This window comes from Salarias fasciatus, unplaced genomic scaffold, assembly GCF_902148845.1.
Source record: "Salarias fasciatus unplaced genomic scaffold, fSalaFa1.1, whole genome shotgun sequence".
Lineage (NCBI taxonomy): Eukaryota > Metazoa > Chordata > Actinopteri > Blenniiformes > Blenniidae > Salarias > Salarias fasciatus.
In genome coordinates this window covers 120,002-146,736 of record NW_021941258.1, presented here as the reverse complement: position 1 = coordinate 146,736, position 26,735 = coordinate 120,002, and the positions used below count along the sequence as shown (strand labels likewise).

At 43.6% G+C, this 26,735-nt stretch overlaps 1 pseudogene; it reads left to right on the top strand.

The window, feature by feature from the left end:
• Positions 1-23,283: 23,283 nt before the first annotated feature.
• Positions 23,284-26,491, top strand: LOC115384594 (uncharacterized; annotated as a pseudogene).
• The last annotated feature ends 244 nt before the right edge of the window (positions 26,492-26,735 follow it).

The window sequence follows — 26,735 nt, the reverse complement described above, 5'->3', positions numbered from 1 at the left end:
GCCTACGTCATCGGCAGCGACGACTGCTGATGACGTACGCGATTGTCGGAGGGGTGTCCCAATTCGGAGGGGTTGACTTTCTCCCCTACCCCTTAGCACTCCGTTTCATAGGCGGAGGGCTAAGGGGAAGGGCCAAGGGGAAGGGCTAAGGGGTGAAATGGGATTCAGCCTAAGTTGTCGGCGTCGCCTTAACAACACAACATCAAATGTTTTGATAGAAATTGGAAGTTTTGTTTTTTTTTTAAATCATTTCATGTATGTTTTCCAAAAGCTTTTTCCAAAGTGCATGTAAAATTACAACAGATCCAGTTTTTAAAATCTTGTCATTATTCCCAGTTCCAGATGTTTATGGTGATATATGGGTTTTGGGAAGATTGCACTGATTTATATGGACAGACATTCAGTTACAGGATAACTTTTACCATTTCCTTTATTACACAGGGGTTATACAGAACTAAAGAAACACAATAAATCAGAAAATCCTTTATCATACATTGTCATCAAGACAAAAAGATAGAAACAGGGAAAGTGCAAGTTATTTATTGACATATTTCAAGTTGAGTCAACTTGCAAATGAAAGTTCACCTGCTGCCTTGAAAATTAAAGTTAACTCAACTTGAACAATATGTTTGTTTCAAATCCAAAAGTTAAGTTCTCTATCCTTACTGATATTTCTTGGATCTTCGGCTCTGCAATGGTATGATGCGCCTGTGTTAAAATAAAATTCATGTCACAAATTCACAATAGAATCACAAGGAAACATTCTGTACAAAGGTTAAGCTCACATTTATGCATTAAATAATTCAGAATTTCATTTAATCATAAATTAATTTGCATTCGTTGTAAGTGATCTTCTGTAGATTTATAAAGGGTCAGCATAACTCATCCTAAATGTTTTTTTTTTTTTTTTTTTTATTCATTCACTTTCTGAACCATTTAGCATGTTAAGATTCACCACAGCCAATCCCAGCCACTTATGGGTGAGGGCGGTGTCTGTCCTGCACCAGTAGAAGACTGGCTCCACCACAGACAGGTCAGGGTCCACCCTGGACCATTCTCCATCCATCACATCAGGACAGACACCAAACACATCTAGAGACATTTTACTTGACACACATGTTTTTGGACCATGCAAGGAAGTCATTGTACAGGAGGGAACACACACACAGAGTGTGTTACATGGCGTTTTTAATTCAGAATTGAGTCATTCAGAATTATATTCGAGAGCAACATGTTCACATGGGAAAAGGTAAGTAACCAATGAACTGACCATCTTTGACTGATTTAACTGTAAGAATTTTGTTGAGGTTAGTTGTAAATATTTGAGTGAAACAGTCAAATAACAGACCAATGCCCCCAAGATCTTTTGCTTCTTAAAGGATTTACCTTTTAAGTCGAAAATTACATTTCCTGTTCACACAGACCAACTTAATTTTAAGCCTACACTATCTTAGCAAAAATTACTCATGAACAGGATAGTGAGAAATCAGTAAAGAACATTTAAATGATTTAATCAAGCACAAGTATTACCTTTCAAAGTACAGTTTACAGACTGTTATGGTTGTTATAGCTTCATCTGACACATCTTCTGAAGAATTCTCAAATTTTCACGAAAATATGGAAAAAGTGTCTCATTGAAATTGTCCTTGACGGTGTGGACATGTGATCTTCGATCAAGGTCATAGAATGAGAGCACACCTTGGTTGTAATCAAACACCACTCTGATCTTCTGTGGGTACTTGTCCACAGAAACTTCATCAACATAGCTCCATTTTTTTTGTTCACGGTGCATACAAATATGTAGATTGAAATTCGTATTAAATGAAAAACAAAACGGGCAAAAAGACAATGGGCTGGATAAATATGGATTTGAATATTGTTGAGTAATGTGTGATTCATTTTGTATATTTATATTCTTTGCATTGTAAACGACGACCCGGAAATTACCTGCGCGCGATCTTTAAATGCGTCCGCTCGGCTGTCAGCTGTTTGTTTGACACAGCCGTCAGGCAGCCGCTGCTGCTGGCGGCTTCACTCGGACTTTGCATTCCTTGGAGAGCGCAGCGAGGTACATCGGTGAACTTAATATTGTGAAACATTTAATATAAAGATCTGATTGCACTGTGAAATGTTGATTTAAAATGTTTATCTTTTTTTGTCTGTATACATGTTTTAAAAAACAGTTCAAGGTGCCGCAAGCAACGCATCTTGAGTGGAATAAATAAACCTTGCGCATCAGTACGAGCTCACGCCTCATCAATCCAAGGTCTGCTACAATATCTGCTACAAAAAGTGTCTCAGTGAAATTGTCCTTGACGGTGTGGACATGTGTTCTCCGATCGAGGTCATAGAATGATAGTGCTCCTTGAATGTAATCAAGCTCTACTCTGATCTTCTGTGGGTACTTGTCCACAGAAACTTAATTAACATAGCTCCATTTTTTTTGTTCATGGTGCATCCACATATGTAGATTGAATCCTTTCATATCCTTCTGAGCGTTTTTAACTGACACACCCACCACCCAGTAACCGCTCACCTTCGCCGCCTTTCCAGGATTGTCAGGAAATGGCTGACGCTTGTCGCTTTCTGTTGTAGAAGTCAGGTCGGTGGACACATTCAAACGACAGCCGGCGGTGTTGGGGTCCAGAACCACAGGGGCTGCAGAGAAACACAGATTTATACATACAGTAATGCTACCTCTGAAGCCACATTGTGGGTGAAATTTCAAACAAGGAGAGACAGATGCACAGCTGCTTACAGCGTTCTGTATTTTCTGACAGATTTTCCCAGATTGAGAGCTGCAGGTTCCCAGGTGTTTGGCCTGGTCGATTAGGGCTCCTGACAGATTCTCACCATCTGGTAATGTGTGCTGCAAACTGAAAGGTAGCATATATGTTTCATTGTCACATCCTTCAAGGTAATTTTAAAGCCAAGCCAATTAAAATACATGAAACAGTCCATATACATATTTATGCGAGTTGCTCATTCACTTACCTCTGCTTGGTGGATTTAATGTTCTATAAATAAAAAGTGATAAGAATAAGAAGTCAGTCCATTTCATTTTGTCAAATATACACAAACAATGTTATTTTTCAGACTGAGATCGTCACTGATTACCTGCACAAGCAACATGTCCTCAGTTTCAATCTCTTTCTCGATGGTTTGGACTTTTTCTCTGAGTGACAAGATCTCTGCGTTCCACTTCTCAATCCTGGCTTTCATTGCTTCACGTTTCAACTTTGCCTCTTCCTTCAGTGCATTGATTCTTCTTGCTTCATCTTCATGCAGCAACTGGTAAATCTTTTGAAACTGAGCTTTGATGCTCTGTTCAGTCTCCTGAGCCTGGAGCTGAAAAATGGTGTGAATGGACAGGTAACATTTGTATTTTTAGCTGTCTCTTTTATTATGATATCTACCTCGATGTGGCGGCCATTTCTTCACAGCAGAATTTTTCACTCTCACATGTCCCCAGACTTCTCTTCAAATGCATCAGCCCAACCTGGAGTTGAACCTACCAATAAACATCAACACAATTAAGACACAATGCTCATCTATGGTTCATCTATAAGTTCATCATCCACTCATATGTCAGAAGATATCAAACTAAAATCCACATATTACCCTGGGATTCCTCTGCAGCTTCATTGACAGGGGACACAGTTGTGTTTCTTATGTTTTTTGCATCCCTGCAAATCACACAGATGGGTTGTTGATCGTCCTGGCAGAAGAGTTTGAGCTTTTCTCCATGAAGGCTGCAAAGTGCTTTAGACTCTGACGCTGTGTGTCTCTTCTCTCGTCTGAAGGTGTCAGACAAGTTTCCCAGCGCCAGATTCGAGGTGGCTGAGACATTGGAAATACAACCTTCCAGAGCGGGCATGCCTGGTTACTGCTCTGTTTCCACCACTCTGTCAGACAATATGTACAAAAGCTGTGGCCGCACAACAGGGAGAACAGGATCAGTAAAAAATCATAGCACAAGGGGCCATATGCAGTCCTCTTCAGGTTGGGATGATTTTGAGGCCATTCTGTTGATTTCAGCTGTGCCACAGCCTGCGCACTTTCACAGGTCCAAGGTCTCTCGTCTTCAGTCCGTGCAGTTCTGAAATCGTTCAGAAATCAATTCATCTTCATCTTCAATATTTTCCTTCAAAAACATGAACACATACTGTATCTTGAGCAGCAGTGGGTGCAGTCCTCTCATCTGTTCTGCTTTGCTTTTATATAAAATGGGAGGTGCTATCATTTGTGCTCTTTGCCTCCTTGAAAGACAATAACATGCTCAACTCGTGAAGCCAAGATAAATGATAAAGGACGAAACCACGCGGGTTTGACTTGTTTCTCACAGAAACCAATTTCTTATGAATATAAATTTCATGCATCATTCACAGTCAGTTGCAGTAAGAAAGTGAGTAAACTAAAGGTATCATTGCTACAAATATTTGATTCTCTATTGATGGATTCATACATAATGTATGTGCTGAGTCACAGAGTTTCACATCTCTCTAAAGTCAGAGTTGGGTTGCAACTTTTAAAGTTTAATTTAGCATGTCCATACACAGTAACATAGTGTTTAGCACACTCACTTCACAGTGAGAATATTCCCAGTTTGAGTCTTGGGGGCCTTTCTGATGTGGGTAATAAATTCATAATAAAAGTAAAGGGGGTTTAAAAAGATATCTTTTTACTGTGCTGTGGCCGCATTCTGTGACATGGAACGTCAAAGTTCAGTATCGGTGGACAGTTTACAACCATTTCCCGCTATAAGAGTGAGTGAATCAGCTGATTTTGTGTGTGACTCTCTGAGGCCAATGTTCATCTGAAATCTGGTAAAAACTTTGAAGACCGGAGTTTAGTTCAAGAAAAAGTACCGTCCAGCAAGACACTTGACATTATGTTGTAAATAACTCATTGTATAAAGAGTCATTCAAACCACATAACCGTTTGTTGTGAACTTGGACAAGTGTTCATATATTTGTATATTTTTTTTTTTAAAGAAAATAAAAAGATCCAGCTGTGACATGTGTATAAAACAATCCAATGAACAGGTGGGGCCTTCCAAAGTCAGGTTTAAACATACTATAAAAGTGGGCATGATTCAGGTTTATTGACCGTATGGTAATAAACTCGACTTGCATCGAGTTCTGCCGATCTCCTGAGTTTTTTGTTTCACATTTTTAGTCCACTGTGAGTTTTTTGAGAAATATTGTGGGGAAATTGAGGTTCAGTGAGTTCATCGGGCCTAGGATCCATGCTAAAAGTGTACGTGCACCCAAAACCCGAAAATTGTGCCCCCCCAAAAAAATTTATATGATTTATACAACCACGGCATGCACTTTTCCCTTTATAAATCAAAGTTCACTTGGAAGGTGCACTCACCTCATTTCCCACTTCCTACACACCCACATTCTACCATGAATCATCAATAAAAAGTAACTCATGAATTTTCTTGCATATAATAAGCCTGCTGAACAAGTGCCTTTCACACTCAATCATGGTAGAGAAGGAGTTTATGTACATTTTTGAAGTTCAGACACATTCATTTTCACTTGGAGCCCTCATAGCAATGTGAGAGCAGTCGATAGTGCCGATTACATTTGGAAAATTGGACAAGTTGCCTTTTCATGTTGGGCAGTTCACCCACTGTGTACGGAGACCTGATGTATTGACTGATCATGTTAATAATGGCATCCAAGATGGCTGCCATTATTGTACCATTATTGTGTGTGACCGAAGGACAGAATCTAACATTATAACATATTGAAAAGGGGCTTTACACAGAACATAAACAATCAATATCACATTGGTTGTTTAGAAGAACTTTCGCTTTTGGATTATAACTTTTTGAGGAGCAAATGAACTTTTTTGGACTATTACGGCAGAATATATCATCTTGTATTGTTAACACATACCTGTAGCTAATTCCCACTGGAAAGAACCAGTTGCTGGAAACTCAAGCATGATCTGCACCTGTGTAAGCACCAAGATGGTGCAGTTCCTGATCTTACCATTATTGTCCTCAACCAGTGCCACTGCATCCATAGTGCAGCAAGACATTCGGTTTTCACCACGTTGTTTGTTTGCTTACTCTACACTCATACTGACTGTGACGCACCTCATCACAATTAATAATCAGTGCTATCGACGATCAGGAGTCACGTGGGTACGCCGGGCAAGATGACAGCGCTGTAGAGGAGCTCAGACCGCTCGCTACTCATTTAATGGAGTTGTTTGTCTGCCTGTCCTGAGAAAAATATTGAGTGACTTGATCCCCAAATCTTATAACAGCTGGATCACCCTCCTGGCAGTACAAGATGTCAACTACATCGAAATATTTCAAGGAGACAACCTGTGTGGCTACTCGAAACAAGACAGCTGGTAACGAAGACGTCGCTGAGCAGAACATAAGTATGGAAAAAGTTTTTTCTGAAATAACCAAAGTGAGTGCCAAGTTGATAGAAGTAGCCGCCGATGTTGTGACAATCAAGGAAACCATCACCGAGCTGAAACACCACGAACAGCGGTCTACAGGTACGAGTGGAGGAGGCGTAGGGGCGAATTTCCGAGCTGGAGGACACGACTGAGGGCCTGGTGAAAACACAACATCCATGAGGAAAAAGATGGATATGATGGGATCGTGTGCAAATGCTTGAGAATCATAGCAAACGAAACAACGTGAGGTTAGTAGGACTGGCGGAGAAATACAGGGCTGATGGCACTTTGGAAGAATGTGTCAAAAAGTTCTGAGTGAGGGGCTTGGGATAAATCGCGACGCGGAGTTTGAAATTGAAAGAATGCACCGAACACCTGCCCCGATGCCGAATGAGGACCAGCCGCCCAGGACCCGTACTGATCCGCTTCCTGAGGCAGGTCCGCCCGACAGAAGGTATTGAGAGCCGCAGCGGAGAAGCGAGAAATTAGATGGGACGGGCAAAGGCTGTCGATATTCCCCGATCTGACCAAGGAGCTGGCAGAGAAGAGGAAGGAGTTTCTGACCGCTAAGAAGGCACTGCAGCAGCGGAATGTGAGATACACACCGGCCTTCCCCGCTACACTCACATTCACATGAAGGGCAGGAGACAACGCTTCACAAGCACTGAGGAGGCTGAACGCTTTATTAACCAGAACTGCAGCAACGCTTGAAAATTGGATGGGGTCGTCATTTTTTTCTTGTTTCTTAATTTATCAGCTGGATTTAAGATCAAGGGACAGGTAGAGTATGAGAGATGAGACACGGGTGGACGAGCTGATGCAGGCTGTCACAGCAACGAGCAGCCGGGAGCGCGCTTCTGATTGGGAGGGGGCGTACCCCACGGACCTTAACGAGTTTTTTTTTTCTTTTTTTTGTTGTTGTTTGTTTTCTTTGTTTGTTTTGTTTTGTTTCACATGCTGGTTTTGAAGGCCAAGATATGGCCAACGTTCCCTTCTGTGTTCTAGAGGAACAGCTTAAGTTCTCTGTTTGTTATATGTTTAATTTTGTAAATGTTTTTACTCTGAAAAACTTGGACATGACAAAAAATATGTGAAACATGTTGTGGAATTTTGGTGAATCAGAGCCAAAGATGACGAGTCAAGGTGTTGAGCGCTGCACACGGAGGATTTATTGAGGATTGCAGAGAACTTTGAAAACAAAGCATTATTCCACATCAAAACAGAATGATTATAATGCTTCAAATGCAACATGAAATACTGTTATTTTGAACCATAACAGGCCATAGTACAGTTTTCTTTCTTCCTTATTAAATGGCTAGAGATTTTGTTAGAATTATTAGTTGGAATATAAAAGGTTGTGGGAGTCCCGCAAAGAGAGGGAAAGTATGACTTATCTCAAACATAATAAGGCCGATATTGCATTCATCCAAGAGTCACATTTTAAGTTTGAGGAAGCCTTGAAATTAAAATTTGGGTGGGTCGGACATGTTTTTCATAGCTCATTCTCCAGTAAACGTAATGGGTGGTTATACTTATACATGAAAACATGACCTTTAATCTGGTTAAACAGGTGAAAGATAATGAGAGCAGAATGATTTGTTTACAGGCAAATATAAATGACAAAAATATGATCCTTTGCAATATCTACACACCAACAATTGGGGACCCTAACTTCTTTCATGAAGTAAATAAAACCTGGGAGAAATGGAGGGTGATATAATTCTGGCAGGAAACTTTAATCAAGTTGGGATTCATTATTGATCGAAGCACTGTTATCGGTCTGTCTTCGATTCCCAAAGATTGAGCTGCTATACATATGTTAAGTGAGGATAATAGTTTGGTAGACATTTGGTGGTTGACAAACCCACGTGAAAGAGAATATACTTTTTTCTCTAGCTGTCACAAATCATACTCAAGAATTGATATGTTTTGATATCAAATAATATAACTAAACAAGTTGCATATTGTAAAATCAATGCAATAGCTTTGTCAGATCATGCAGCTGTTGAGCTGGGAATTGATATCAACAATGATTCAGAAAGAAGAGGTAGATGGAGACTGAATACATCACTACTACCTAATGAGGCTTTCAGTTTGCTGTTAAAATAAGAATTGCAGTCATTTTTTGAAATTAAATACAGGCAGCACAGACAGGAGATCAACAGAATGGGAAGCATCTAAAGCGTACATTCAGGGGAAAATCATAGCATATGCATCTAAAAGAAAAAGGGAGGAAATGAGTCAGATCAAGGAATTGGAAACTAAAATTAGGATACATGAAAAAGAACTTGCAGATAATTTTTCAAACCAGTTATATCAAAATATTTGCAAACTTAAAGCTCGTGTCCGGAGTTTCCGTTCGTTTCCAACGTATGTATCATTTTTCAACAGAGCTTAAATGTGTCAGTCTGGTTCGATACTACAATATAATATAAGCATAAAGCAATATAAAATTTATTTATGAGCCCCGCCTTCATCTCATAGACCCCCATGTTATCCAAAAAAGCGCCGGTCAGCGTCAGCCAATCGATTTCGAGCTTCGGCATTCTCTGTTGGAGCAGTCTTGGAGAGGAGGATGGGGGCTCTAATGCAGAGTATCTTGAGGAACTCCAAACATCCACTGCACGACCAGTTACAGCTCAAAAAGTGAGCGGAGTAACAGGCTCTGTCATTGCGCTGCAGAACTGAGCGCTTCAAGAGGTCGTTCATCCCCTCAGCAATCAGGCTGTATAACAGATGTGCCTGAGCCAAACTAAGTACACGACGAGCACTTTTATTTATTGTACTGTTGTTATTTATTATTTGCATGTGAATGATTTGGTGCTGCTGGACACCTGAATTTCTCCTTGGGAGATTAATAAGTTGTATCTATCTGTCTATCTATCTATCTATCTATCTATCTATCTATCTATGTTTTCAATCAAAGTGTGGAGCAGCCAGAGAGCACGGACGCTCGTCCAGGCAGACGAGAGTTAGCTACGCAGCAGCCGCCGCGCTTTCCTCGGATATATCCACTGTCTGCTGAACATCCACCGTAAACAGCTGACGTGTAGGTTGCTGTAGGACTCGGAGGCTCTCATTTTCACCCGACAAATAATTCGCGTGCACAATTAAAGGGGCGTGGCTTGGTCGCTCATGAAAGCAGAGGGAGGGCGGAACCTGAGAACGTTGGATTAAAAAAAACCTCTCTCTTTCAAAACTCCGGACACGAGCTTAAAATTTGAATTTCAAGAAATTTATTATAGAAAAGTAGAATATGCCCTGTTCAGGTTGGGAATTATGAGGAAGGGGAAAAAACAGGCAAGCTAATGGCCAAACAGTTAAAGCAACGTAACTCTTGTAATTTAATACCAGCAATTAAAAAAGGGAATGCAATAGTGACTGATACTAAACAAGTAATGAAGTACTACAAAATAGTATGAGATACTTTATACTCCTGATATATACTCTGATTCTGAAAAACTGACAAATTTCTTTAATAATGTAGACCTGCTGAAGTTGTCCTTTGATCAGGCAAAGTTGTTAGATGGCCCAGTGACAGAAGCAGAAATACATCGATCAATATGAGGCATGAAGAACGGAAAATCCCCTGGATTGATGGGTTCCTGTAGAATATTATAACAGTTATAGATGTTCTAGCTCCAGCTCTAGAAGATGTTTACATTGAAGCATTTGATCTACAATCTCTTCCACCAACCTTCGATAAGGCTTTAATAAATCTCATTCCAAAAAAGGACAGGGACCCATTACAACCCTCTAATTATCGGCCTATACGTCTACTGAATGTAGACTGTAAAATCCTTACCAAAATCTTAGCAGTTCATTAAGAGAATGTTTTGCCAGATATCATTCATACAGATCAAGTTGGGTTTATGAAGAACAGATCATCGACAGACATGTGAGAAGATTATTACATCTTATAAGTTTGAAATTAGAGAGAAAAATAGTCTATTAGTGCCCTCTCCCTTGATGCAGAGAAGGCTTTCGATCGTGTTCAGTGGGATTTTTATTTGCAGCCCTATCACATTTGGGCTTTTGTCTTCCTTTATCACATGGGTTAAAATGTTAGTCCCAAGGTGATAACTAATGGTGTTATGTCGCCCTTCTTTAATCTTAAAAGAGCCACAAGACAGGGGTGCCCTCGTTCGCCGCTGCTGTTTAACATTTCATTGGAACCACTGGCTGACATCATAAGAGGAAATGCAGGACATAGAGGTATTGAGGGAGGGGGCCAAGAACACAAATTGCTGCTTTATGCGGACGACATACTCGTCCTGCTAAAAGACCGAAATCATTCAACACCTCACTTGATGGATAGAATACAAAATTATTCTCATGTATCAGGATACAAAATTAACTGGACAAAGTCTGAAGCAATGCTAATATCTAGGATTAGTAGTGCAGACACAATGAAAAAAAAATGGGTTCAAGCGGATACCAAGGGTATTGAAATATTAGGAATTAAAATATGCAGAGAGGTGGAAGAAATGCACATTTCAACTTTAATCCAGTTTTACAACAGATGGAAATTAATTTGGATAAGTGGAATAAAATAAGTCTGACATTGTGGGGAAGAGTAAATGTAATTAAAATGGTGGTTTCACCTCAGTTTAACTATCCTCTTATGATGCTGCAGTTACAGTGCCCCCCTCCATTTTTAATAAATATGATGAGCTGATCAAGAGTTTCTTTGGGAAGGGAAAAGGCCCAGGATCAAACTGGCTAAGTTGTGTCTGCCCAGGGACAACGGAGGGCTGGCCTTACCTGACCCGAGATTATACTTTATCTCCTTTGAGATGGCGAAACTTGCTGTACATTGGACTGGGCAATACAATTTAGAGTGAGTCATTACAGAAAAATCTTTATCCTTTCCTTTTACACCCATGGAACTCCTCTCTCAAAATCCACGTAAAATCTCTAACCCTCTGCGTGAACACCCCCCCCCCCCCCCCCCCCCCCACACACACCACACACCCCCCCCCGCTCTGACGGTACGTGGAGCTCCTCTCCCTGTCTCTTCCCCCCACCGTCCCACCCCCCACTGAATGGGGGCGCTCGTCTCGGGCTGGTCTGGGGCGCATAACAAGACCGGGCCGGCTCTGTCTCAAAGCCCACATCTCCAGAAACCTACTCCATCGATTGGAGCAGTAGAATGAAAGTTTAGAGATTTGCATATTTGTGTGTTGTGGATTGATGCTTTGAGATTTTATGTGAGAAGCGTGTGCAAACCTGAAAAATTGTGTGTTGTGTCTTGACAACAAGGTGATATGAAATTGACATCAGAGTGTAAAGAAGGAAAGTTAGAGTTCTAATATGATAAGGAAATCTAAAGTAGTAACAAATTGAGCCAAGCGATTGGGGACAGAAGTAAAGGTTGTGAAAATTGTGCTTAATTTTTCTATTTTGTGTTTAGCAATTGAAAAAAATGTCATACTGCCCAATTGGATGATACCTAATTTTCCTTTTTTCTCCTCCCTCTTTCTTCTGGTGTATTAATTATTTTCTCTAACTTGTGAATTTATTTTTTTTTCTTTCTTCGTCTCTTTCTTCTCTCTCTTTCTCTCTCTTTGAAGCAGTGTTCAAAAGTCCTTATTTACATTTAAAAGAGCTACTGGTTAGTATTGAGGAGGTATGATTGTCATGTACCAAGTAAAAAATAAAAACTTGATTTATAAAAAAAAAACAAAAATCTGTGCTATCCACATTCATTTGAAGATGAAAGTGTGACATGTGAACATAGTGCTGCAAATTCAGTAGCCAGCCTAATGGCTCACAAGAGGAACTAGGACATAGCAGGATCGAGTGTTTCTGACTGCATGAATTTCTGATGTGACATTAAACATATGAGATGAATCTGGCTTCACTTCACCTCGTGTTCCTCCAGTTCCTGTCCGCAGTTATTTTAATTATTATTATTTATTTTTCTTAAGATTTCTTTCAGGACACATGCAATGAGAATACATTTTTTGAGTGAAAGATGCATCTGTCACCAAAATGACTGCAATAGTGTCACACTATGGGCCTCCATGACCTCTCAAACAGTAACTCTGTAGGAGTTTACTCTAAGTAAAGAGCTAAAAATTTAATGCTGAGCACCGAGGAGCTCCGGTGATTTAAAATTTCATAATGATATGTTTTTCTGAAGTGATGTGAAACTGGATGTTAACTCAAGTTTGCACCTCAAGAAATCAAGTATGAGTCATTTCAAATGCTGTTTGGGTCTGTAAACTGCAGATCTTTGACCCTGAATGCCTCTTGAAGAGTAAACGACATTGCATTTTTTTTTCTTTTCTTTTTTTTTTTGTTGTTGTTCATTTTGTCATCAGTAAAGCTGCGTCTGCAGCTGATTCGCTGATATGTTCCCTGCCAGACTAATGGATAATTTTTGTTTACCTCTTCAATCTGGGATTCTCATTTTAGTAAGTGTAAAAATACTAAATGACCCAATAAAAAACAAGAGATAACAGCAACCAAAATGTTTCACACTATATCTCTTGGAAAATTATGAGTACAATATCGTTCAACTGAATTATAACATGCAGGCCTCTGCTGTAAAAAGTTTTTGGATGGGGTCTGGTGACGTAAGCGCTCAAGATGGCAGCTTGAGAGGGGAGCTCCGTCGCAGAGGCAGCTAATTTGCTTTAAAACTCGAGTTATAGGTGAAAAAACTTAACACCAGCGTCACTTTGTGATAGTGGGAGACCCTGCCTTCTGGTTCAAAATGCCAAGCCAACAACAAAAACTCGCACTGAGACGCCAAGGCCGAGATGGTGCTAGCAAGGATGCTACGACGAAAGCTAGCAGCACGTTGTTGTTGGACTCCTTGTCCTCATCATCACCGTCACACTCGGACACAACCAGAATCGCCGCAACAGAGCAAATGGCGAAGGACATTGCAAGCATCCATGCATTACTGAAGGAGACATCCGAGACCCAAGAGAGCAAGCTGAACACAATTCAAGCCACGACACGAGCGGTGGAAGCTAATGGTGCGTTCACACCGGACGCGTCACGGGCGTCGTCGACGCTTGGGACGCTCGAAGCTGATGCTTGTGACGCTTCAAGCACGACGCTTCACACCAGGTGGTCACAAAGCTCACGACGCTTGCGATGCTCTTGATGCGCGTCGGTTTATTGGCGCGCGGGAGGCTGATTTCTGTTTCCAGCTATGGCGGATCGCATCAGGAGAGTGGCTTAGCTTTATTTGTTAAATAAAGCTAGACAGCGTCGTCGTCGGGCACATGGGCGTCGTCTCTGGGTTCATCCCATTATTCAGAGGCGTTCTGAATTTGGGGAGTTTCACCATTTGCTCCAGGAGCTGTGTGAGGATGAAGGTCGCTTCCAGGGCTACTTTCGTCTCTCCCGTGCCCAGTTTGATGACCGGCTGGCCCCAGTTTTGCCAACTCCCCAGTAAGAAAAGTCACTATTGGCTGGTCTGCTCCTTTCTGCTCTGACTGCAGCAGGGAGCTCTGCGTGAGACTGACCGCTTGTGAGAGCTTTGGGACGGGGGAGGGGCTCACAGCAGCACCCGCTGCTCATTGACAACAGCAACGAGACGTCCTGTCACGTCTCCAGAGCACCAGAACAAGGTCGCTAGATTTGTCGCTAGTCGCTTTTGACAAAAAAAAAAAATCTCCAAGAGGCTTTGGAAAGTCGCCAGATTTAGCAAGAAAGTCGTCAAGTTGGCAACACTGGCTGGCCCGCATCGGTCCTCGGATCACTCATAGTGACGTAGCACCGGAGGGATCGTCTCTGATTGGTTGACGCCCAGCGGCAGCGTGTCGAAAGTTCAGTTTTCCGAACTCTCAATAAGCGACGCTCACGACGCTGGGGTCGCGCGTCGTGTGGGTCAGATGCTCAAAACGCTCGAAGCGCTTGAAAAGTCGACGCTCCTGACGCACCGTCCCGCCGCTCCACGACGCTCGTCCACCATAGACTTTGCATAGAAAAGCGCCACTCACGACGCCCGCTACGCGTCCGGTGTGAACACACCATAAGTTAGCTGATTTAGCCGCCCGCATAAACAATGCTGAGTCCCACATAGATTTTCTTGAAGATGCCAACAGAAAACTGGAAGAAAATCCTCCAGCAACCCGCGATGAGGTGAATGCTCTGCAGCAGAAGCTGGACGACCTCAAAAACAGGAGCCGGAGAAACAACTTACGGTTCGTGGGCTTTCCAGAAGGCTGTGAAGGCACGGACACCCTGGCTTTCATATGCGACGCCGTCCCACGACTCCTTAATATAGATTTTCAGGATGGTCTGGAAATTGACCGAGCACACCGGAGCTTTGCAAGGCAAAAACCGGACGGACAGCCTCCAAGAGTCATCATTGCCCGGTTCCTGCGGTTCCGGGACAGGGAACAGATCGTTGAAGCCGCACAGAAGTTGGGTAAACTCAGCTGGGACGGCCACAACATCATGATCTTCCCAGACTGTTCCAAACTTGTCACCGATAGGCGAGCAACGTTCAACCCTTGCAGACGTCTCCTACACGAGAAGGAGTTCAAGTTTTCTCTGCTGTTTCCAGCTGTGCTGGTCCTGAAGCTGACGGAAGGCAGACGTGAGTTTACTGATCCAAAAAAAGCTCTGGATTACATTTGGTCCTTGCCTTAAAGAGATATCCTCAGGTGAAGTTATGGCTTCAAGTGCCTTTTTGTGCACTAGTGACGGTTAAATATTTTCATGGAAGCTAAACTATGGTTTGTCGGCCACTATGCAGGGTTAAAATAAATATGCCTACATCTGTTAAAGGTGCTGTAGGCAGGATTTTGCTAGTCAATGCTAATTTTTCTGTGTTTTCTTTGGATTAAATGTTAGAGTATCCATTGATGATCCTTTAGGAGTGTAGCATAATTGCACTACTGCGAAGGCGCAGCGTTTCCAACTGTCTCTGTTCTGAGCTGAAAAGGAATCTCGACAGCTCCAGGTATCTTTGACCAATCCGAAGAGCCAATGAGGCTCTAACCGTGATTGGTCGAGGGGCGTTCGTCACACGTTCTTGTGGGAGGGGCTTAACTTGCATAAGGGCGTGATGTCAGAGAAAACGGGACAGGATTGGCTGTGCTGGGTTTCAAATCGCCATCTTGCTTAGGTAACCTTAAGCAAGATGGCAGAGATGCGGACTCCTGCTTACAGCACCTTTAATTGTTGAAGTTGGTATTGCACTGTAAGAAGCCCTGTGCTCTGAATTAATCTGTTCATTTATTTGTTTTGGGAGAAATTGAAGTTTAAAGCTGTCTATTCTGGTAAAGTATCTTAATTAAACTGGTTCTGTAAACATATGAAAACGGTGGAGTGATATATTTTCAGTTGTTTCTCTAACATGATATACTTTATTCAGCTTCTATTTCTATTATTCTACAAAAAAAAGGTACATTTACTATTATCTCTAAGGTTAAAGGATAATTCCTATAAAAGATTGAGGTGTGTACTGTTATTTTAGTCTATAAGAGCTATAACTCTGATTTTATAACATGGACTTCATGCTGCCTTGGCGTCCGGGTCCCTTTTGAGTTTGTTTGACTGATTAGAGTCACCGACCAAGATTTATTTTAGTTTGGGTGCTTTTAGCGCGCCTGAGGGTGATGACGGTTCTTAGTCACCCCAAACATGTTAACTTAAATGTTTGTTTGTTTTTATTTTTATTTACTTTTGTGCTTGTCCCTTTTACTTATTGCTGGCTTCTTGGCTGTTATTCACTCAGTGACAGTACTGTGACGTCTACCAATAGCTGTCTGTCTGACATGAGCCTGATGATGGCGCAAAATCACCAAAAGACCCTCACCTTAAAATGACCTGGAATGTGAAGGGTCTTAATCATCCAATTAAGAAAAAGAAAATTATGACATTTATCAAATCTAAAAAAGTTGATATTGTCTTTCTCCAAGAGACGCATTTATTATCCCAAGAATCAGAAAGACTCCGCCGTGACTGGTATTTCTCTCATGTGGTAGTAGTCAGAGTAGGGGTGTAGCAATATTAATCCACAAACAGCTACAGTTCAAATGTACCCGGGTGGTTAAGGATGAGAGTGGGCGGATGCTACTGCTGAGATTCAAGGTCATAGTATGATACTGATTAATATCTATGCACCAAATACTGATGACCCTGTGTTTTTTGGACAGTTGGAATGCAAAATGAGCGATATGGGTCACCACCCAGTGAAATTGTTGTGATCTGTATCTGCAATGGAGTGGTGTATGAGAAAACTTAACAAAATGTTAATCACAAAAAAAAAAAAAAAAAGTTTTTGGACAAAGACCTGCAACCACTGGTGTCTTACTTGTTGGTATTTGGTGACACATGCATGCAGGTAGTGCATGAAACTAAATCACTGTTATATGCATAATTCCTGGTATCGGTGCCATTTTCTATTGAATAATTTAAGTTCATTTTTACTTGTCATTATTTGGAAATGTTCAATATTTGCATGCTGCAGAATATCTGTGATTATATTATAGCTGCATTACTGTTATAATTTGTACTTTTAATTTAATATTCAGTTTAATGTTAGATTTACCAGGGCAAATAACCAATAAGAACTGACGCTGAGCAATGACGTTTTGGAGCTCACGCATTTATCGGATGTAAAGAGGCTGTGTGTTTGTTTTGTGAGAGATTCATAAAAGACTGGGCGAACACGCTGTTTTCTACTGTCGTTCAAAGTTTAACATGAGTAGACTCGTTCTTTCCGTCTGACTGAGTGGTTATTTGAATGAATCTCAAGAAGGAAATGGTCAAGAAGTTAAGAACCGACATTTAACCACTACACCTGGGCTCATACTACACCTAATCCCTTTCATCCGCAGCGCACCATCTCTCTTCCACCACTTTCTTCTTTACCGCGGCATTCACATGAAGCACACACACACATACACACACATCAGCTACATACATCAGATTCTCAGCAGTGAAAATCGCAAGTGATTTGCCCCTTGACCGCTGCAGTTATAGCAATCAAATGCTAACTGTTTTAACATGACAGCATACACCGTTAGTGTCTCTGTACAATCTTTTTTTTCCCCATACAGATGACGTATAAGAGATATTAAAAATGACACAGATGGTAATTATAGCCCTAAATTGTATGTATTTATTTTTAGTGTTGTTTTGGTGTAAAACCTCCATCGTCAGTGTTTGGGTCCTTCCTCACACCGATGCATTATCTCTGTCTCTCACAGTGCGGTGTGTGTTCGAATATAAGACGATGGTTTTTTTCCAGAAATTGCATCCTAAAAAGTGGGGTCGTAGATGGTCAATACACATCCGCGCCGCTAGATGGAGCCAAACTATCACTGACCAGAGAGTGAGTGGAGCGATGACATGAGATCAAATGATCTGATGAAAAATGGCGGATCATCTGGAACAAAGGGGCTCGAACGCTGGACAACTGAGCAAACAACAGAGGCGAAGTTATGATACCAACTTTAAACTGTTGGTGATCAACGCAGCAGAGTCATCAAACTACTGCCAAGCCGCCAGGAGATCTGGTGGAGCAGAGCGACTCGTTCTTATTGGAGAGCACAGAAAAAACGCCTACAGATGCTAACACTATGAGAAAAGCTTTCCGTGGTCCCAAGAGCAATGCTTCAGAGAGACTGATAGAAGGATGAGTGAATACGTCACTGAAAGACAGAAAGACGGAATGTCCACCACCAGAGCCGTGATTCAGCTGAAGGCACTGGAAAGTTATTTACATCATTTATGCAGTTTTGTCCCCTTGAGGCTTCTTATTTGTTGCTTATTTGAGAAAGAGAATATATTTTTATTCAATACTGTATTAATATTTTTCATGTTATAGCTCGTGAAATGTTATCTCAGTTGTGAGTTTTTGAGTTTATAATAATTGTATATTAAAAAGTTGTTTTATGAGTGACCTTATTGTCTTCAGCATTTTTTTTTTTTTTTTCACAAAATGATCTTTGAAAAATAGGGGTCGTGTTATAATCGGAGTCGTCTTATATTCGGGCCAATACGGTACATAACTCGCACCACCTTTCTTTCCTCAGCCGGCGTAATTATTACGGCCGGAGCTGAACGGTGCAGGGGTGGATTTTCGTGTTACTGTTCCCACACTTAAAGGTATAATGGATGATTTTCTAGAAAAAGTCGAAGCCATACGTCAGTTACTCACTTTTTGAAAAATGCACATGCGCCAGACCATCCTACCTGCTCTGCTGCTCGTACAGCGCGCTTGACGGCGTTACGCAATATTTCTCCAGATTTCATTTCTTCTGATTGACATGTTGTAGGACCAATAGTTGAGACTTGCATCACGCCATTCATTGGCTAAAACATCGTCCATTATACCTTTAAATATTACGTCCATAACCATAAAACATTCAATCCACATAAAGCCGAGCGTTCTGGATCAGGCCACAGTAGCCTCCCCAAGGCGGAGCAGTAAAACCGTCCTGAGCCACCATTAGGTGTGGAGAACTGGAAGAAATACTGGACTGAGCTCGGAGCCCAGCGAGAGCAGGAGCACAGCTGATGGTAAACTAATTTTGCCGCCCGATATACCCCTCCCCAACCCCGACCCACCCAAGGAGCACACACTCCTGCGTGAAGCACACGTACGGTGTGTTTCCACCGGACGTGACCCAAAGTCAATGTAATGATGCGATTGTCGCTCAATCTTGAGCGGCGGGTGACGGACAGCGAGCGATGATGCGGTGAGCGGCCAGCGGTGAGCGTTTCCAGCGAAAACATAGTGTGTGCAACGATTGCTGCCCACCACCTGCCTCTTCATCGTTCGCCGCTTGTCACTTGAGTTGAAATAATTGAACTTTTCAAGCGAATTCGCGCCAGAACAGCCTATCAGCGTGGAGGTCTCCATGGACGTGCTGACGTAGGGCATGCAGGGCTCCAACCACGCAGAAGAGTTGGAGTGATGCCAAGGCGAGCGCCGTGCGGCATGCGCAATCTCATTTGTTCACCGCTTCTGGTGGAAACATATCGCCTGCAGCAGCGCTGGAACCGGCAGTCGTCCGGGCGCAGCTCCTGTAGAAGACGGTGGAACTCACCGAGCTCATACCGCCTCCGTAGGGCGCTGTAAATGCGTCCTATGACATCACTACTGGCAATGGGACCGCACGCATATCCGACCCGAACTGACCAGACCTGACTCGTACCGAAACTGTGGAAACGAGGCTTTACCGACCCGACCCAACCCGTACCGTACCGATCCTCGCTGCGCAGTGGAAACAAGGTTAAAGTGGATTGACAGATGGATATTTCTTCACAATATTTTGTGCACTGATCGAATTTATTTTATTTATATATTTTCAAGCATGTGTTAAAAAATAAACAGAAAAACACGTGGTCACAACAGGAAATCAATGAAGCTCCACTTCGGCATTGAAGAGAAGACAAATCTAATTCTTGAAACAACAGACACTAAATTGTAGGCATTACTTTAAACAACACAACACCAAATGTTTTGATAGAAATTGGAAGTTGTTTTTTTTTTTTAAATCAATTCATGTATGTTTTCCAAACCTTGTTCTTAAGTGCATGTAAAATGCAACAGATCCAGTTATTAAGATCATGTCATTATTCCCAGTTCCAGATTTTTATGGTGATATTATGGGTTTTGGGAAGATTGCACTGATTTATATGGACAGACATTCAGTTACAGGACAACTTTTGCCATTTCCTTTATCACACAGGGATTATACTGAACTAAAGAAACACAATAAAATCAGAAAATCCTTTATCATAACATTGTCATCAAGACAAAAAAGATAGAAAACAGGGAAAGTGCAAGTGATTTATTGACATATTTCAAGTTGAGTCAACTTGCAAATGAAAGTTCACCTGCTGCCTTGAAAATTCAAGTTAACTCAACTTGAAGAATATGTTTGTTTCAAGTCCAAAAATTAAGTTCACCAAGTGGATTCTACTACAATACTGTAGCGAACCAGGGGGCGCAGTTTATGTTCCGCATGCCACAAGGCATGCTGGGTGGGCTAGTTGCGGGCATTATCTGGGCTGTGAGTGCGAGTTTGTTGTGTTCTGTGTTGTTAAATTAGTTATTAGTTATTAGTCCAGCTGTGGCACTGTGTGTTCATTGTGTAAGTCATGTGTTTGTGGAACCGTGAGTCGGACAGGTGTGAGCCGCGAAGACGTCAGGGCCTTTGAGCAACCCTTCTCCAGGAAATTGTTTTTCTGTTCCTGTCCCTGTAAAATAAAGTACTTTTATCCCAGAGCTCTGGGCGGGCATAAACGGCCATTATAACCTGCTCCTCCATGGTCGTAGTGCTTCTCTTCCGGACCGGTTCCCGCTCCTTCGCCTACGTCACCATAGATACGCTCTCTGATTGGTTTGCCACAAAATCGCGACACGTCAAAGTTCAGATTTCCCAACTTCAGCGTCGGACGCAAAATCGCGGCGCATCACGCCAACGCCCCGACGCGTCGCATTCCAGCCGCGATGAGACGCGACTGGAACGCGCGTTCCCATTTGTTTTCAATTGTCTTTTGACGCAAAATCGCGGAAAGTACTTGGCGGTGTGAACGCAGCTTTTGGAGTTCTAACTTGTGTGTTACGGCTCGGCTCGGAGGCTCAGGAGCAGATGGCACAGGAGATCAGATGGCGAGAGACAAAACTGATTTATTCCAAAAAAACAGAGGACGAGTCCAGGAGGTGAATCGTGGATCAAGCAGGATCTGAGGCGGCTCTGGGGCAAAGTTCCACAGAAGATGAGGATCCGAGTCAGAAGATAGTTCGGAGCAGGCGGGCAGCAGGCATAGCGAGATCCCAAACTGTGAGCAAGAGGAGAAACAGAGTAAGTTCGAGTTTCACCGGAACGGAACGAAGAGAGCACGTCTGACACACTGTAGTAGGTGTTAAGATCCAGCACCAATTCCAGCCAAGGACGCCACTTAAAGCTTGTGTCCGGAGTTTTGAAAGAGAGAGGTTTTTTTTTTAATCCAATTTCTCGAGGTTCCGCCCTCCCTCTGCTTTCATGAGCGACCAAGCCACGCCCCTTTAATTGTGCATGCTATTATCCGTCGGGTGAAAATGAGAGCCTCTGAGTCCTACAGCATCCTCCATGTTTAGCTGTTTATAGTGGATGTTCAGCAGCCCATGGATATATCCAAGGGAAGCGTGGCAGCTGCTGCGTAGCTAACTCACCTCTGCCTGGGCGAGCGGTGCTCTCTGGCTGCGTGCACACTTGATTGATAACACGAGAATGCGGAAGCTTGAAATCTATTGGCTGACGCTGACCGGCGCTTTTTCGGATAACATGGCAGTCTATGAGACGAAGGCGGAGCTCATAAATAAATTTTTATATTGCTTTATGCTAATATTATATTGTAGTATCGAACCAGACTGACACATTTAAGCTCTGTTGAAAAATGATACATACGTTGGAAACAAACGGAAACTCCGGACACAAGCTTTAAATAGGGACGGGGGAGAGCAGCTGAACTTCATCCCACTGATGAGCCGGAACCACGAAAAAACGATCCAGCACCACCCCCCCTGAAAATCAAACAAACATCCTCACTACGAGGAAGCAGAGGTGCTGGCCCTGACATTGTGTGCTTTTTCAAAGTAAAAGCTCTCACAGGGGAGACATTTCAGACTCACATTGGTAGATCTTCGAAATGGCAGCGCCTTTGGAAGGGAATGACGCGCCTGTGTTAAAATAAAAACTCATGTCACAATAGAAACAAAAGAAAACATTCTTTACAAAGGTGAAAGACATTTATGCAATACACTAATTCACAATTTCATGTAATCATAGATTGAATTGCATTCATTGTAAGTGATTTTCTTTAGATTTATGTTTATAAATGGTTAATGTAACTCCTCCTAAATGTTTTTATTATTTTTTTTTATTCATTTACTTTCTGAACCATTTAGCCTGTTAAGAGTCACCAGAGCCAATCCCAACTACTTATGGGCGAGGGTGGTGTCAGCAAGATTCGGGATCAGTGACGAGGTTTGGGCTCATGCATGTGAGCGTGTTCGTGGCGATGAGGGAGAGAGGAAGATGGCAGCACACCAGAGACTTTCAGCATTGTTTCACAATGATTCATCACTGTGCAGCGTATGTATTCAGAGGGAAATGTCAGTCACATCAGGGAATTATGGGAGGTCTCTAGATCACTGAAGAAGGGGTGTCAAACATGTAGCCGACGGGCCAAAAGTGGCACGTGAGAGGGTTCAACTGGGTCACTAGCTGACCTTGAAAAACATTATTTAAAAAAAAAAAAACAACTGCAGTTCTATTTTTGGCCACTTGAGGTTGCATTATTTCTGGAAATTCTGATTATAAGCCTTCAGCATCCTGGGCATTGTCGGAAGGTGGAAAGACGTTGCCCTCCGCAAGGCCACAGAGGCAGCAGAAAAAGCCTCAAGATGGCTGTGGTTAAGAAGAGAGGAGCCATGGGGGGGCAGAGTAGTCAGGTAGCCATCTGGTCACAAGCTGGGGCCTGATCACCCCCAGCTGAGTCGCCTGGAGGAGAGCGTATGATGTTGAAAGACCTGAAACGCTTGATGAATCCAGGAACATCACTGAAGATGTGACCAGAAGCATCATAAGATGTATGAACTCACTGTACAACCTGATTTAATCAGTGACAGCCAGGAAAGACTGGCTGACAACCACGAATAGGGTGGTGATGACTGGAGAGTCAGTGGCAGCACGGAGAGACGGCAACCGGGTCAGTTAGGGCTGGCAACCCAAGCTGTGTCCTCTGAGAGGAGGACCCCCAAAACAAGCTACGAAGATCCCAAAAGAGAAATACCCCCAGGGGTGCCCGAGAGGGGGGTAGGATGAGCACCCCATACGGACGGATACGAGGCAAGACCAAGGAAATAGACAACCGGATTCGAGAATGCAATGTGAGTGTGGCAAGATCTGCAAAAACCAGCGAGGCCTCAAGATTCACCAGGAAAGGATGAAGTGCCTTGGGGCGGAAGGACCAGCACAACGCACAGGTTTGCAACCTGATGAGACGCCGGAGGAGCCAGGCCAGGAATTACCCCACAGAGCCCAGATCCTCGAAGTGCTGGAAACATTACCCCCAAACATCAAGTCCGAGCAGAGGCGGATCAAGTGGCCTGCAGCTAGTATGTCTGCTCAGTGGAGTCAGTTTGACAACGACGTTGATCAGATGCTGGAGGCAACAGGGAAGGGAGATGCAGTTAAGAAGCTCCAAGCTTTGACGACAATCATAGTTAGCATTGGAGCAGAGAGATTTGGAGTGGAAGAGGGAAAGAAAGGCCCAGCTGAAGCTCAGTCAAAGAACAAGAGACAGTTGAAAATCCATAGCATCAGGCAAGAGATGAAATCCTTGAGAAAACAATACAAGCAGGCAGGAGAAGAAGAGCGCAAAGGCTTAGCCCATCTGATGAGCATCTTGAGGAAGAAGATCAGGGTACTGCGGCGTGCTGAATGGCATAGGAGGCGGCGCCGAGATAGAGCCCGGAAGCGCGCTGCCTTTATATCAGACCCTTTCAAGTTTGCCAAGCAGCTGATGGGTCAAAAGCGGAGCGGCAAGGTGGAGTGCTCTCAGCAAGATCTGGATCATTACCTCCAGCAAATGTACAGTGATCCGACAGGAGGGCAGGAATTGGGGGAATGTAAAATCCTAATAGAGCCCCCCCCAACCAACAGAGCCATATGATCTATCGGAGCTACAGCTGAAGGAAGTTCAAGAGGTGGTTAAAAAGGCAAGAGCTAAATCAGCCCCAGGGCCCAGTGGTACCTCATAGAAAGTGTACAAGCATTGCCCAAAACTTTTGTTGCGCCTGTGGAAGATATTGCGAGTTATCTGGAGGAGAAGCAAAATACCAGAGCACTGGAAAGTAGCCGAGGGTGTCCTGATTCCAAAAGAAGAGAACTCCAAGCAGATAGATCAGTTTCGGATAATTTCCCTCCTGTGTGTGGAAGCTAAGATTTTCTTAAGCGTAGTCACCAACCGGCTGGGCTCATATTTAGCGAAAAAACAGATTTATTGACACATCAGTCCAGAAAGGTGGTGTTCCCGAAATAGCAGGCTGCGTGGAACACACGGGTGTGGTGACACAGCTCATAAGGGAAGCCAGGGAAAACAAGGGCAATCTGGCAGTGTTGTGGCTGGATCTGGCGAACGCATATGGATCGATGCCCCACAAGTTGGTTGAGCTCACTCTGGAAAAACATCATGTTCCGTGCCGAGTGCGAGATCTTGTCTCTGATTATTACAGCAACTTCAGAATAAGAGTCTCAGCAGGAGCGATTACATCCAGCTGGCACAAAGTGGAACTTGGCATCATAACAGGATGCACTATCTCAGTCATTTTGTTCTCCCTGGCCATGAATATGCTGGTGAAATCTGCTGAACCTGAGTGCAGGGGTCCCCAGTCTAAGTCAGCTCAACGCCAACCTCCCATCCGAGCGTATATGGACGATCTTACGGTGACCACAGAGTCAGTCCCAGAATGTAGGTGGATCTTACAAGGTCTCCAGAACCTCATGGAGTGGGCGCGCATGTGCTTTAAACCTTCCAAGTCAAGATCAATGGTGCTCAGAAGAGGGAGAGTGGACGACAGGTTCCGCTTTAACATCGCTGGAATAACAATCCCATCCATCACTGAGAAGCCAGTAAAGAGCTTAGGCAAGATGTTTGACAGCACATTAAGGGATACGGCATCCATTAAAACAACCTGCGCTGAGCTGGATGGTTGGCTGAAAGCAGTCGAGCAATCAGGGCTGCCGGGGAAATTTAAGGCCTGGCTGTACCAACATGGGATTCTCCCTAGAATTCTCTGGCCTCTCCTGGTCTATGAAGTGCCTCTGTCAACAGTGGAGACCTTGGAGTGGAAGGTAAGCAGCCATCTCAGAAGATGGCTGGGACTCCCCAGGAGCTCAGCAGCATTGCACTCTATGGCAACAGCAACAAACTACAGCTGCCACTGAAATCTCTGGAGGAGGAATTCAAGGTGACTAAGACCAGAGCTGTGCTGCAGTATAGAGACTCGACGGACCCAAAGGTTTCGAATGCTGGTGTGGAGGTGAACACTGGGAGAAAGTGGAGCGCAGAGAAGTCAGTCCAACAAGCAGAGTCCAGATTGCATTTCACCAGGCTTGTGGGATCAGTGACAAGAGGAAGGGCTGGCTTGGGCTCTCTCCCGACAAGGAACGTGGCCCCAAAAGGGAATCAGGAGCAGCAGCAAGTTCAGCAGGAAGTAAGAGCAGGGCTGGAGGAAGAGAGATCCTGTAGAGCGGTGGGGATGAGCAAGCAAGGCGCTTGGTTAAGATGGGAGAGTGCAAACCAGAGGCGTGTGACCTGGGCGGACCTGTGGAGAGCAGAGCCCCAGAGGATCAAGTTCCTTATCCAGGCCGTGTACGATGTTCTCCCAAGCCCCGCCAATCTACACACTTGGGGCTTGGCAGAAAGTCCATCATGCGCAATGTGCTCCAAGCGCGGATCACTAGAGCACATTCTGAGCAGTTGTGCGAAAGCACTAGGGGAGGGCCTTTACAGGTGGAGACACGATCAGGTCCTCAAAAGCATTGCAGAGGCCATTGGGGGTGGAGTAGAGAGAGCTCGACACTCCCAGCCTGTCAAAAAGATCATGACCTTTGTAAAAGCTGGAGAAAAGAAGGCGCTCAAGACAAGAACTTCAACAGGTGTTCTGACCACTGCAAATGACTGGCAGATGTTGGTGGACCTGCAGAAACAACTGAAGTTCCCAAGTCACATTGTGAGCACCAGCCTGAGGCCAGACATCGTCCTCTTCTCCAAGTCCACAAAGCAGGTCATTATGCTGGAGCTGACTGTCCCTTGGGAAGATCGTCTGGACGAGGCCTTTGAAAGAAAACTCGCCAAATACAAGGGTCTGGTAAGCAGCTGCCAGGAGGCAGGATGGAGAGCAAGATGCCTCCCTATTGAGGTGGGATGCAGGGGCTTTACTGCCAGATCTTTGTCCAAAGCCTTCGGCATCCTGGGCATTGTCGGAAGGTGGAAAGACGTTGCCCTCCGCAAGGCCACAGAGGCAGCAGAAAAAGCCTCAAGATGGCTGTGGTTAAGAAGAGGGGAGCCATGGGGGGGAGAGTAGTCAGGTAGCCATCTGGTCACAAGCTGGGGCCTGATCACCCCCAGCTGGGTCGCCTGGAGGAGAGCGTATGATGTTGAAAGACCCGAAACGCTTGATGAATCCAGGAACATCACTGAAGGTGTGACCAGAAGCATCATAAGATCTATGAACTCACTGAGGAATATAAAGTGATGTAATTATTCAATTTCTGGAGTTATGAATTATTCAAGTGATTATATAAACACCATGCACCAAAAGAGATGAC